This window comes from Equus quagga, chromosome 2, assembly GCF_021613505.1.
Source record: "Equus quagga isolate Etosha38 chromosome 2, UCLA_HA_Equagga_1.0, whole genome shotgun sequence".
Lineage (NCBI taxonomy): Eukaryota > Metazoa > Chordata > Mammalia > Perissodactyla > Equidae > Equus > Equus quagga.
The window spans coordinates 179,855,304-179,869,158 of NC_060268.1; positions in this window are offsets into that span (position 1 = coordinate 179,855,304).

Sequence of the window (13,855 nt, forward strand, 5' to 3'; positions counted from 1 at the left end):
CAGCATGCGCCTTTGCAGAGCTGGTTTCTGTTCCAGATGACTTGCTGAGTTAGCAGTCTTTGCCGGGCTAGTGAGCAGTCCTTCCTGAGTTCCATATGCACACGGATGCTAATTAATGAGGAGGACCCTCCGCAAGTTCACACAGGGAGACATCAAAGTTTCAGTGCTTCTCTCAAAAGGGCTGGATCTTTCCAAGGCCTCGCTTTCATTTTTCCTTTCCTGTGGCTTGCTGAGAGATCTCTTTTTCTTCTCACCTGGTTTCCTAATCCACTCACCTCCTAACCACATCGTGGCCAAGGCTTCCATCTGTCACGGAGTCATCGCCTCACTCCTTGGGCAGCGAGGCATCCATGTAAAAGCCGGCTCCAGGTCCCGGCCTAAAGACATGAGGTGAGGAGCAGGAGCTGCTATTGAGGTTACTGTATGGATCCTGTTATCATTAGGCTGATGGAATTCACCTATGGGGATCTCAGGACTATGCAAGTGTTCTTTTCTTTGGATCCTTAAAAAGAAGTCTGACCTCAGTGAGGTACCACCTCGCTAGGATGGCTATTATCAAAGAAAGAAAGAAAGAAAGAAAAAGTGTTGGTGAGAATGTAGAGAAATTGGAACATTTGTGCTCTGTTAATGGAAATGTAAAATGGTGCCACTGCTGTGAAAAATGGTATGGCGGCTCCTCAAAAAATTAAAAATAGAATTACCATATGATCCAGAAATTTCACTTCAGGATATATACCCAAAAGAATCGAAAGCAGGGACTTCAACAGATATTTGTACACACATGTTCATAGTGGCATCATTCACAATAGTCCAAAGATGGAAGCAGTCCAAGTGTCCACCAGAGGATAAATAGGTAAACATAATTCAGAATATGCATACAATGGAATATTATTCAGCCTTAAAAAGGAAATAAATTCTACAAATGCTACAAAATGGATGGAGCTTGAGGATATTCCGATAAATGAAATAAGCCAGTCACAAAAGGACAAATTCTACATGATTCTGCTTATAGGAGGTCTCTAGAGCAGTCAAATCATAGAGACAGGAAATAGAATGGTGGCTGCCAAGGCCTGGGGCAGGGGATGGAAGTCGTTGTTTAATGCGCATGGAGTTTCAGTTTTGCAAAATGGAAAGAGTTTTGGAGATGGATGATGGTGATGATTTCACAGCAACGTACGTAATGCCACTGAACTGCACACTTAAAAATGGTTAAGATGGTAAATTTTTATATTATTGTATTTTACCACAATTAAAAAAGAAACCAGAATGCCTAGAAGAAATCTTCATAAGAAATATTTTAAATGAATAGAAATCAGAATGAATGGAAGAGTGACAGTCTGTGATTGCATCCTGATGAAAATTTGTCTCTTACATCAGTGCCTCTCAGTTATTAATAAAATCTCCCAGAGAGTCTGTTCATGGCTGAGAGAGAACCAAGGAGATCCTGGTGAGGGTCATAGGACATTTGGATTTGTCAGGACAAAGAGTCCCTGAGCCCTGCTCAGGAAGGTGCTCGCTGCTGGCTGGTGGCCTCATTCCCACGCGTGGAGGGCGCCTGGCAGCCAAGCTTCTGCCTCGCCAGGAGTCCAGGCGGTCACAGAGATTCATCTTCATTCTGGCACCTGCTGTGATGAGCCAGCCAGCCTTGCACTTGGTCAGCCCTGGTCGGGAATCCAACCTGGTTTCGTTTTCAATTTTGGAAGCGTTGTAGCAGATTAAAAATCGGTCAAATGACGGGAAAGAGTCAGAGCGAACAGCTGCTCTGTACCTGCCATCCTGCCAAGGCCTAAATGAGCCTTCAGGAAGCTTCAGAGTGATGAGGGCTCGTCTCCTGGCAGGAGTGATGCACAGCCCTAGCAATGGCAGAGTGTCAGGCAGGACTGCAAGGCTCTGGGGAGGACTTATCCACAGAGCCGGCTTGCTCCTGTAGGTCATGGACACACGTGGAAACCCAACTGGTCAAGTTTCTGATCAAACTTCAAAGACTGTAACAATAAAGAAATATGACCACCTTGATTCTTCCTAATTAGAGGGTTAATCTACTTAGCTCTTTTTAAAAAGATACCCGAGGACATAATTCACAAAACAATCAGTCACTTTCTATTGCATGAGTGCATTTTCTTCACTTCCTGTACGTCCATCTCTTACCTGTAAAAATCATCTTCATGTGAACATCTTGAAGAGCCACTGAACTCTTTGGTATATAAGTCAAACATGACACTTCTAGATCGTCTTCTCCTGACCCACATTGGGGCGGTCAATCGATAGGTTGTGTGGAGAGTAAAACATGCACTATTCTTGGTTGTCAGTTACAGGCTCAGCCTCAGAGCCAAAGCCCTGAGTTCTGCACCTCTGTTTCGGAGGGAATAATCAGCACACTGCAACCTCAGCTGGGGCCCCCGGGGGAGTCTGGTGTGAGCCAGAGCGCCCTTCCCAAGCATTCTCAAGAGACCTTCTGTAAAACTCCCTCTTTCCAGAGCTGTGTTGAGTCAGACGTGGATCTCTTTTGATTGGAGGACCATTTGCTCAGGCAGGTCTTACAGCAGGAGAAAGGACCTGACCTTTATCTTCTGAGGATAAAGTATCTAAGGGTCACATGGGTGCCCACCTCCCTCCTAGCAGAGTTTCTGTGTGGGACATTGTGGTGGGTGGATGGTAGGCATGGAAGAGCCAACGAGCTGAGCGAAGGGGGAAAGCACTGGGGGACTGGGGGAGCAGGCAGAATTAGGAGCCATTGGTGTCTGTAACCATCAATGACTAACATTTTTAGATTTAGATACTGTGATCTAGGTAGACTTTTCATTGTTGGTCAACTTTATTTGTTTATTCGTTGTTCAGGTATAATAAGAAAATATTTTTCTGTTCTTTTACACAAAGATGTTTATTTTGAGTGTTCCCTTCCATTCTTTATTAGTATCTGTACGTGGTAGCATAAATGTTTTGTAGACTATATTTATTAAGCTTTATTATTTAATATGAGAAAATGGTCAACAATAATTATTATGATGCTAAAATACATATATAGTTTCAGATAGCTGCAAAAATGCCATCCAATTGACATACTATATTTGTTTCTATACAATATATACTTTGTTATATATTTTAGTTGATTTCTAATCTTTAATTATTATGAAAACATGGGAAATGTATACCTTTGTAAAAGTAGTTTTGCTCATTTTGAATTAATTCCTGATGCCAAATAGTTGTTAGTGACTCAAAGATGTTCTCCTGCTGCTTTCTGCCACTATCAACAATGAATTTGTTTCTCTTTTCCTACAGCCTCGTCAGCATTGGGTTTTAGGATTAAAATTTATTTTCGAATTTATTTTTGTGCCCATCATTTTAATGAGCTCTTCCTTGCGAAGTGGCTGACTGGGGCAGTAATCCATATGTTTGGGATCCTTGTGTTATCTCTCTATTCCGTAAATGTCTGGTTCTGCCGGCATTTGGTACCCTGTGCCCTACTCACTCTTGGTTCTTTCTTTCGAGGGTCCAGGCTGAGACAAGAGTCAGAGAGAAGGAAGGTAAGCACATGAGTAAGTATACAGTCAGAAATTATGATGAGCTCTACAAAGGAAAAGAATCGTGTTATGCGAGGGAACACCGGGGCAGCCCTGCTGTAGATGGCACTCCAGGGAAGGGTCTTCTGAGGAAAGAAGAGTTAGGCTGAGGCCTGACGGTGACCAGGCAGCTGTGAAGGGTGAGAGGAAGCGCTCTCCTGCAGTGGGAGAGGACGGCCTGAGGGCTGGGAGGTGGGACAGGGCTGGGCACAGGGAGGCCCTCAGACAGTGTGGTGGGCAGGGGGGAGAGGGACTCAGTGAGGGTGGGGAAGTTGGCAGGGGCCGGATCGTGACCTTGCGTGGAGTGCAGTGGGATGCACAATTCTCATCAGAGCACACGTCTTCGAGCTTTGTATCTTGACCCAAGACAATTTCCCTGAACCCATTGGGAGGTGCCTGGGTGGCCGGTTGCGGGGGAAACTTGAGCAGTCTGTATACCCTGGGCCTCGGGGATGGCTCTCGCGCGAGATCACGGCATTGCGTTGCTGGGGCATGGTCAGCCGGAAACCCTCCAGGCAGAGCTGCAGACAAACTTCAAAGGGCTCCCAGATGAACTTGCTGCAGGTGCAGACAGCTGAAAAGCAGGTTAGAGGGCCTTTGCAGGAGCAGAAGTCACAGAGACTTTGCCTGGGCCACCTCTTTACTTGTGAAAATACTGTAGTTATGCCAAAGGTTCCTAGAAAAACTTTCTCTAGACTGAAAAAAAATTCCTTCCTTTTCCAGGGAAGTTCACTTAATGCCACCCCTTACTGCTTTTTTACTCCAACCTGTGTGTCCACGTTGGAACTAAACTCTTCCATTACAGAGGACAGCCACTGGGCCTTTCTGATAACGGTGCCCTATCACTTCTGCCCGTGGGTCTGCAGAGTGACTCAGTTCCCTGTAAATTGTGTTTACAACTCTGTATAGTTATAGGAGTGACCCTGAAAAAGAGACTGGGCTGGAAGTAAAAACGTAGCCAATGAATCGTAAGTTGTTATAACCATCCCACTGAACCTTCTTTGGTTACCTGCGAACTTCCTATGCTGCTTCTGTGAAGAAATATTAGCCATTTATTATTATGGTTTTGGATAGACACATTGATAAGCAACTATATTCAGAATCGCTCAGACATCTGATTTTAATAAACATTATATTTAATATTGTTATTGTCTTCAAGTCTCCTTTTTAATTTGTGAGGGAGTTGTAACATATAAACAGCAGAATGTGTAACGGGTACTCCTGATCTTCAAGGTACAGTCTGATGAATTTTTACATGTGTCTACACCCAGATCAAAATAGAGGACATTTCCAGCCCCCAGAGGTTTTCTTCATTCCTATTTCTAGTCAATACAGCCCTCCCCAAGGGAATCACTACCTTGCATTCTTTCAGCATCCATTAGCTTTTCTTGTTCTTGATTTTCATATAAATAGAATCCTGCAGTATGTACTCTTTCATGTATAGCTTCTTCCTCTCAACAAAATACGTGAGGTTCAACCTTATTGTTGCATGTACGAGTAGCTTGTTCTTTGTTAAATCCTGCAGTTTGTTTATTTATATTCCTGTTAGGGGACACTTGAATTGTTTCCAGTTTGGGACTATTACAAGCAGTGCAGCTCTGGGTATTCTCGTCCCTGTCTTTATTGGACATGTGCATTCATTTCTCTTGGATCTACCTAGGAGTGGAATTGCCTGGTTATGAGGGTGGTTGTATTTTAGTTTTAGTAGATTCTGCCAAATGCTTTTCTGAAAGGGGCTGTACTGATTTTCACTCCCATGAGCAGCATATCGATAGCATCAGTGGCTCTACATCCTTGCCAACACTTGGCTCTGTCTCACACTTAATTTAATGCTGGTGTATTTGAGGTGTGTGTATGTGTTTCCAGGGCAACCAGGGGGAATAAGACAGTAGGTGTTGAGCTTATCTGGGTGCCCTGACTCTTTGGGACTGTGTATCAGGAACAGTGGTCAGAATTTAGGGGTGAGATCAGTCTAGAAGGTGGAATTGGCAGAGAGCTCACAACTCATCTGGAGAATGAGATCAAGGAATGAGGCATTCCTTGAGGCCAGTAAAGCAAGGAGTTTTCATGCACCATTTTTGAAACCTTCAGAAGATCACCAAATATACATAGAAGATATTTGAAAAAATTTTGGCTAAACTGGGTTTATCATTCAGGGTCTCGGTAGAAAATAGATTGCACATTCAAAATGAGTAATTTGAGGAGAACTTAAGAAAGGACTATTTGCAGAGATGCGTGGAAGTTGTAGGGAAATCCCAGAAGCTAATCTACCACTACCTCTCAGCCTAAAGGCATGAGGAACGGAGCAGTTACTTGACTTGGAAGACAATAGTTGTGTGGTGTGGACCTCCTAGCAGAGAGTGTGGCCATTGGTCACGGCCAGCCAACCCATGAGTCCTGGCAGGGAGGAAACAGGGGCAAAACAGGTCCCAATCTTACTCTCTTGGCTCTCTTCCTCTGATCTCCTTCCAGTGATCCCATGGATGAACACAACTGGAAGCCAAAGTGCAAGGATGCCCATTTATGTAGATCAATCGAAGTCTTCTTGGGCAAAGCTAAAGTGGAGAAGGGTGGAGGGTGGGAGATATCTGGAAAGGCGAAAGAAAGGGTTACAGCACACGGGGTTTGTATAAAGTTCATTTCCCATTAGAGCTTGTTGTAAAACATTGTGCCAAGCGGCACCATAACTCCTGCGCCAGTGGAATGACACTAGCTATGGAATATTTATTTTGTTGTTCATTTGCCTTTCTACAAATTATTAGTTGATTTTTACCCACTCATAGAGGGTCATTTAGGACTGGAAATAACAGAGGTCCCTCATGTCTCAAGTCATTTAGCAGTTGACTGTGAGCTCTTTCACTACAGCACAACTTCCTTTAAGGGTAGCACTGGTTCCTAGTCACTTCTGGATTCCCAGCGCTTAGCACGGTGCCTGGCATATAGCAGGTACAAAGGGAATGTATGTTGGCCAGAGATGGAAGAATGATGACTGGAGTAAACACATAATCAGGAAATCTGTGCGGGACTAATTTGTTCTTGGAGATGACAAATTGTAACAAAAGTGTCGAGATAGTTTTTCAGAAAATTAAAAAATGGATCTATTGGAAATGACCTGTGAAACACACAAGGCTTTGCAAGTTTAGCTGGGATGACTTTGTTGAGCAGAGAAAGGCAACAGGCCTGGTTCCTGCTAGGACAGGGCTCATTTCTTTTTTGATGGCTCCTCAAAGCCAGTGGCCCTTATGGCCAGATGACCTGGAGTGCCTCTTATTTTGGCCATGTGAACCACAACCCTAATTTTTGGTAATCCTGGTTTTGGGCAGCATACATATGCTCACTATTTTCACTGTGTGCAAAGGGTGAGGGTGTGACCATGCCTTGTCATGATTTGAATTTGTTATGATTTGAATTCTTGCTTTAGCTCCAGCTCTGTGTGACTTGCAACCACAAACCCACTTCTCCACTCCTGTTGCTTTTGCCTTCTAGCATACTTCATTCTCTCTCTAGTTACCACACCTCACACCCTCCTCAGGGTGAATACACTGTCCAAATGCTCAGCCACTGTGTTTGGGTGAAACCCCTGCCTTGGGCTAAGCCAGGCCGCACCTCCCATCTCCCTAGGTGCAGGAGTTAGTTTAGGGATAGGCTCATGACACAATCAGATGAATGAGGGGCAACAAGACTTACTCGTGGGACCCTGGCTCATTTATTGGTAGAGATCAGGGTATTCTGTGTTCTGAGGATGGGGACCCTGTGGGGAAGTTGAGAATCAAGCCGATCCAGGGAATGATTGGGAGAAGTATCCTGGTGTCATCAACCAAGCCCAGGGGCAGCCAAATGTACCTCTGCACCCTCTGCTATCTGAGATAATTATTCCTTTGTTTGGGCTCAACTCACTTTTCTTTGTGTGTTCTGTTGTTTGCAATCAGCAGAGTTGTAACTAATGCAGATATAGTCAGAAGTTGGACAAACAGTGGTTGGTCACTGCATTCTTTCCCGTTTCTCATGTTTTATGATCTAAGTCAAACATTGGCTACAAAAAGGATGCTCCTCACCGTCTCCCAGTGGGCTGAGGTTGACCTGGTGATGGAAGATTGCTCTTTTCGTCCACACCCACTCATCTAGCATTATAGATCAGTGGTGACACACTTGTGAAAGAGTTCGGCTGTGGCCACAGATAAGAATAAAGACGGCTGGAGGGAAGCAAGGAGTCAGTCGCATGACATTCCTAACCACCCAGTGTGACCAATCTCTCATCCTGGAGGCTGGCTTCACATGGCACAACTTACATTGAGCATGAGGAAAGGTGAAGCCAGAGCAGCTTGTGAGAGGTAAAAGTCAAACACGCAGAGAGGCAGAGTGTGGTCCACCGGAACAAGTCGACATATTTAAACCAGAAAGTGCTAGGCTCCAATTCTTCCCAGCCCCATGAGCTCCCTGGACCTCACTCCGTTCTTTTGCCAGAAAATGAACAATAATGACTTTATCTTGAAGGTTTGAGAATTGTGAGAATTCAAGTTAAATATGATCTATGTAAGCCACGGGCACAAAGCAGGTAAAGGGAAAGAAGGAATACCTCCCACCCAACGGAACGGTTTTCAAGGGCACTCTCTTGTACCACCTCCAGTCGTGTTTGTGTGTCTGTGTGCTTGTGTGTCTCTGTGTGTTTTATTTCGTTTGTATTTTTTGTTATTGTTTTGAATCTCTCTTCTCTCCTGCAGCTGACTTTGCTGGAGGATACCTCTCCTTGGTGAGGCACAGGCTTTCTGGGTGAGAGAAAACGCCCAACAATATGAGTCAGGGCAGGACTGGCTGGGACTCTCAGTTTACAACCTTCATTGCTATTCAGTTGACATTGCTGAGGTGTAGACGATCTGGCGTCCTAGCTGGAACAGCCCAATCCATCTTCTAGCTTCCGTGTAGAATGTTTATCCGCCTTTTAACTCAGTTGGGCTGCAGATGATGTACCATTTGCCTATTAATCCTCATTGTGGTGGCGAAATGCAAATGAAGTCATCTTTGATGTATTAGAAGCCTAATAGCAATTTCTGACTTTCTTTGCTGAAGCCAAAATCTTCCCAAACCTCAATACCAGGGAGATAATCTTAGGAGTGGTAGGGATCATGCAGGAGCCTGGCTGGTGAGCAGAACGCCTTTTCTCTGAGTGTGCATTCATTATCAAATTAGACTGTCAGTGAGTATCCTTGAAACTCCAGGAGAGAAGAGAAGGAGTTTTTTTAAAAGCAGAGAGAAAGTTAGAAAGTAATTAGTGTGCACTAATTAAGAATAATAATAATAACATTTTGAACTGGTGCCTGGAATGAGAGTTGATTTGGGCCCCTTGCCAAACTCGATATCTATGACTGCTGTCTTTCAAGTTGTCGTGCATCCATTTTGAGCTATGACAGTGATGGTCTGTTGTGAAACATTTAATTGCTGGCATTGTTTATTGAGAGAATTTTATAGCCTCACTTACGCATCTAATTTCACACAGCATCTGCTATGGATGTCACTGATTTAAGTATTTAGAAAAGAGAGAGGAGAGTAAGTGGAGAAAATAAAAATAAGTATAATCATTGTATGGAGGGACAAAAGAGTTTCACCTGGACACTCAGCACCTTAGAAGCTGCGATACTGGTAATGGAATGTTCTGCCAAGTATCCTGGGCCGTCACATCTGCCGTCACCACCTGTGATCATTTTCTTCCTCTTTTGCACTAAATAATCAATTACAAGATTCTGGGTTTTTCTCCCTTCAGTCATTTATTACTGGCTCAAGACCTCGCTTCTGATGGTGCCAGAGTGAGAACCTAAGAGCCTTCTGCTCCGGAGGACTGGGTGGATGCCCTGTGAACCGTTATTAGCCGGGCTATCGACAAAGCATGTGACAGCTATTGACAAAGTATGTGACTACTTGCTTTGAAAATGGCTTTAGAAATGTAAAAACTCATTAAATCTAATGCTTCTGAAGGCTTGGGGTTGAGCCAGGCTCTCTCTTGCCTATTCTGGGGGGTGTTAAATTGTCACAAACTTTCTGGAGAGCAATTTGGTATACGCATCTCCTTGCTATTTAACTCAATATTTCCTGTTCTAGAAAGCCATCCTAAGAGAGTGTTCAGTACCTAAGATTTCCTAGAAGCTCAAACTTGGTGACCTGAATGAACATGTAAAGAACGATATATATAAAAAGAGATTCATTACAGCACTAGCCCCCACCAAAGAAAACAATCTAAATCCTCAGAAAAAGAGGAATCGTTACTTCATAATGGAGTATTATGAGGCCATGAAAAATGGGATTTACTTAATTTCCAATAGGGCAATGATACTGATAAAATGCTAAGTTAAAAAAGAAGGATATAAAATTATATGTACTGTGACCTCAAGATACATAAGCATGGAAAAGAGAAGGATGGTGAAATTACATAGGATTTTTAATTTGTTCTTTATACCTCTCTGTGTTTTTAAAAATTCCCATGATGAACACACATCATACAGATTTGTCTTTGTGCATGTGGCTAATAATATAACATTTCAAATATGCCTGCAGAGAGTAGAATATTCTTCAGAGAGATCCTGTTACACTGAGCAGCATAAAAAAATGTCAAGTCCTTTGTATTATTTTCCAATCTACGCTTATTAGTGGATATTAGATTTTCTTTAGAGTCTTTCATAGACAGAAGGCAGGCACCCGTATCTGATGGTCCTTGTGGTTTACACTTGATCCTAGTTATATGTAAAGCAAATGTGAAATAGGATTGAAACATTGTCTTGTCGTGTTGGGTATCTTAATGGCGCAGCATGGGGTCACACGCATGCCTCAGGTCAGGTTGGTGCAGCAAAGCTGTTCAAAGAAGCCCTCGGCCTAAGAGAAATCTGAGATTGAGGGTGTGTTTCATTTACAGTGAGATGTGCTCTAGATCTCAGATGGTGAACATCACCTGGAAGCTTGTTAGAAACGCTAAATTTCAGGCCCTACCCTGGCCTACTGCATGTGAATCTGCCATCAATAAGATCCCCAGGGAGCCTTGGGTACATCCAGAAGTGCTTCTAGAGAAGGTGCCTTGGGAGAACTGATGGTGGGACTTGGAACCTTGGGGACAGCGCACGTGTTGACCAGCACCCCTTTTTGAGAAGGGGAACTTGGTGGTCATGGTGACTGATTCTCTGTAGGTGGCAAGAAATAAACTTCACCAAATATTTGTAACCTGCCTCAGGACTATTGGGATGACGTCTGAATCGGTCATGAAGAAGAGAGGGTGGAGTCTCGTGGGGGCACCCAATGGGCTGCAGGGCAATCCTGATCATCCCTCGTAGGAGTGTGTGGCCCCAGAACCAAGCTGTGAAGATGAACCCCTCAGAGGGCAGCACCTCTGAAATTCTTTGGCAGCCTGCTAGGATCAGAATGATGAAACTGGCCCATCTTTGCATTTTTTTCTAAAGAAAGAAATTGACAAAATGTGCCCGATGTAAGTTTTGTGTGCCCCTCCATAGTCAGTTGAGGGGCCATCCCTCTATTTTGAGGTTTCTCTCTAGATAGTCCCCATCAGATACCCCTGGGTCTCTCTGACCACATGTTTCAAACCCACCTGCGGATCCACAGGCAGGCAGACGTGCGCTGTCCTCAGACGTGCGCTGCTTCTGGTAGAAGAAAGCCAAAATGCCAAGAAAATAAGGACAATTCTGCGAGTACAGAACTCAAGGGATGAGATCTCCAGGGCTGTCCTTCAGCTGAGACTAAGATCTTTCTGCTGCTGACATTTTTTTCTTTTATGATGACTTTTTCCTTTTAATGTTCCTGGCCAAAAAAAAAAAAAAAAAAGCGTGAATTAGGTACACACCATCTTTGACTTTTTTACTTTGGTCTCTTGGAGGGGCCTGTGCATTTAAAGAAGTACATCTTCCATCCTGGTGGAGATCTGTCCAGGCTCTGAGCACAACACCACTCACTGTGGGAGAGGTACATCGAGACTCCTAGAAGGCTGAAGGTGTGTTAACTCCCAGCTGCAACACACATGCCTAGCCTCCCCCACTCCCACCCCCAAATTCATCAGCCAGAGACTCCTCCTTCGCAGGTGGAAACTTGACTCATTTCTAACTGATTTAAACAATAGAAATGATATATTCTCTTCCAACTGTTAACCGTTGGTATCTAGAATCAGCAGGGGGCTGGCCTTTTGGTGTATCAGCAGTATGTGCTGAAGCCACCTCCATTCCACGCCCGGTGGAAGCCTGAACCCCTCCAGGAGGACAAGAGATTCCGGGGCTGGGCGCTCGGAGCTTCAGCTCACTGGCCACTTCTCCCAGCTCTGGCTTCTGCTTTCCTGAACTGTTCTGGTTTGGATCCTGGCATTGTCATGCACACAGCTGTCTCTCGTCTGGACCTTCTTTCCCCTCACCTCCACTCTCTCTCTGCACTGACTCCTCAGAGCCTCCCTACTCAGGCCCGGGAGTCTCATCATCCCCTTTAGGGACTCACCACCACCTTCTAGTGCCTCATTAACCTGTGGCCAGCTGTTAGAATAATACAAATTTCACTGTCACATTACTGTTGACAAGGAATTAGCTGTGACACCTCACCTCACTGTGACACAGTATAGATCAGGACCCAGCTGGGATTCACTATATGGGGCTGGCCCTCTGATGACCTGTTGTCACCTGGGCATTTCTGGGGCCTGGGGCCTGGGACCTGTGAGCCCCATGGGACTGGATCTGACCCTCCAAAGCTCACCCAGATGAGCCTGTGCACGACGCTTGACTTGCCTCCAGCTGACCAGGGTGTGTGTGGCTGAGCCTCAGCCCCAAACCCTGTTAGACTTTCCCATGCGTGAATGAATGGATCTATTGTCCAAACGGGCTGTGCGTGCATTCCTGCAGATCTGAACGGAGACCTGGACCCTGCACAAACGTGACTTCAGCATTTAGGCTTCCGTTGTGTGAGGATAGAGCCTGTGGTGTCATTGGCATCCTTACCTGATTCTCACAGCTGCTCATAACCTTTTCCACTCACACAGTCTTCCATGTGGGAAATGTTCCTCATTCCTCAGTGTCCCTGTCACAGAGAATAATGTCACGCCACAGCACACTGCCCAGGGCGAAAGTGCTTGGCGCTGAGACAGACCCAAGGAGCCGCGCGCAGCTGCGGCTGGCTTGTAGGAGACGTGCGATTGCTCAGGCTTGTCACTAAACATTTTAAAGGCTGTGTTCTTGCCATTTCCGCCCCTACACTCTGGGTGGGATTTTATTTTCCCTGTGTCTCCATTTTCCATTGTGCTCATGGCACAGACAGAAGCACGAAGACCTGTAACTTGAATCACAAACACCTTGACATTTCGTTCCAGAATGAGAATGTCCCTGAGGCTTCTGCCAGGGAGCGAGACAACCCATTCGATGTGTGTTAACAGGTGGCCTCTGCTGCGCCGGAGGGCCCATTTCGTTTGGGAATTGAGATGGATTCAGCAAGTGCCTATTACATCCCACCCTCAGTACGAGGCCTGGGGATAAAAAAGATGAATCAAAGCTGGTGAGATAGACACATAAATAAACATTTAGTGTGCAATTTGTAAATGTGTGTAAAAAATGCTCTGGAAGAAGAGAAGGAAGCAAATCGACTCAGGTTGGGTGGTTCAGAGTTGAGGTAAATGGTCCCCAAGCAGTAGGAGTTGGGCCAGGATGGGCCAAATTGTGCTGCAGTAACAAGTGACCCAAATCTCAGTGGCTTGAGATGTAAAGGTTATTTCTTCATCTGAAAAAGGAGGGAGGAGGCCTGCCCTGCTAAGGTGTGCTGAGTCTAAGAGAACAGCTGCTTCAGAAGGATTGATGGATATCCCTGTGACATGGTGCCTCCCACTCTAATACCCTTGTCTTGGTGCCTGTAGGGCACTAGATACTGAGAGCAGATACATAAGAAAATAAACACAGCTTCGTGCAGGAGGTAGAGTGGGCAGGAAAAACTACATGGCGTATCACAATGCACTCTAAACTGAGGGAGCCTTGAGGGTCAGAGCTGGCCTATATGTGTCCTTGTGTCCCCAGCCCTGTAGGACTCTAGGCAGCTTCTCAGGACTTGACACTACAGCCAACGTGAGCTCAGAGCGCTCTGAGGGTGCTGAAGACATGCCGCCAGGGCAAAAGGGCAGACCTTGAAGACTTTCCCTACCCAAGGATGCATTCAATTAAATAATTTGAGCTTCTTAATCTCAGCCTTGAGTGAAAGAAGCAGTACTGATTCCAGTGAGCTGGTCTGGAGTGACAAATAGCCAAGATTTGAGTGGCTTATGACAGCAGAAGCTAATTTCT